The sequence below is a fragment of the Wasmannia auropunctata genome, unplaced genomic scaffold, assembly GCF_000956235.1.
Source record: "Wasmannia auropunctata unplaced genomic scaffold, wasmannia.A_1.0 LD335544.1, whole genome shotgun sequence".
Lineage (NCBI taxonomy): Eukaryota > Metazoa > Arthropoda > Insecta > Hymenoptera > Formicidae > Wasmannia > Wasmannia auropunctata.
The window spans coordinates 7,123-7,485 of record NW_012027346.1 but is presented as its reverse complement, the minus strand read 5'-3'; positions in this window follow the sequence as shown (position 1 = coordinate 7,485).

Below are 363 nucleotides of genomic sequence, written 5' to 3'. Positions count from 1 at the left end.
CAGACGTGTGCTGATTGGGAGATATAATATATAGGTAAATTTTGTAAATAAAGGCAGCAAGTGGAAACCGAAAAAATTACTGTCAAACGTTCAATTTTATCTAAGACTGTTTCGATAAAAGTTCTCTCAGTGTGATCCGTCTCAAACCACATGCGATCCCAAGTATTCGCGTAAAATGGTTGAAATGTGTGAGTTAATAGAATGAAATGTTGTGACTATTCTCGCGGTTCCGAAAACTGGAAAACTCAGCTCGCTTTAGACTAATTAAATTTTCATAGTAATAAATCCACTCGAATTTACCGCTCTACTTCAATATCCGGGTGCGGCCATATAGGTCAACCGTCTTATAGCGTTTTCGATTTG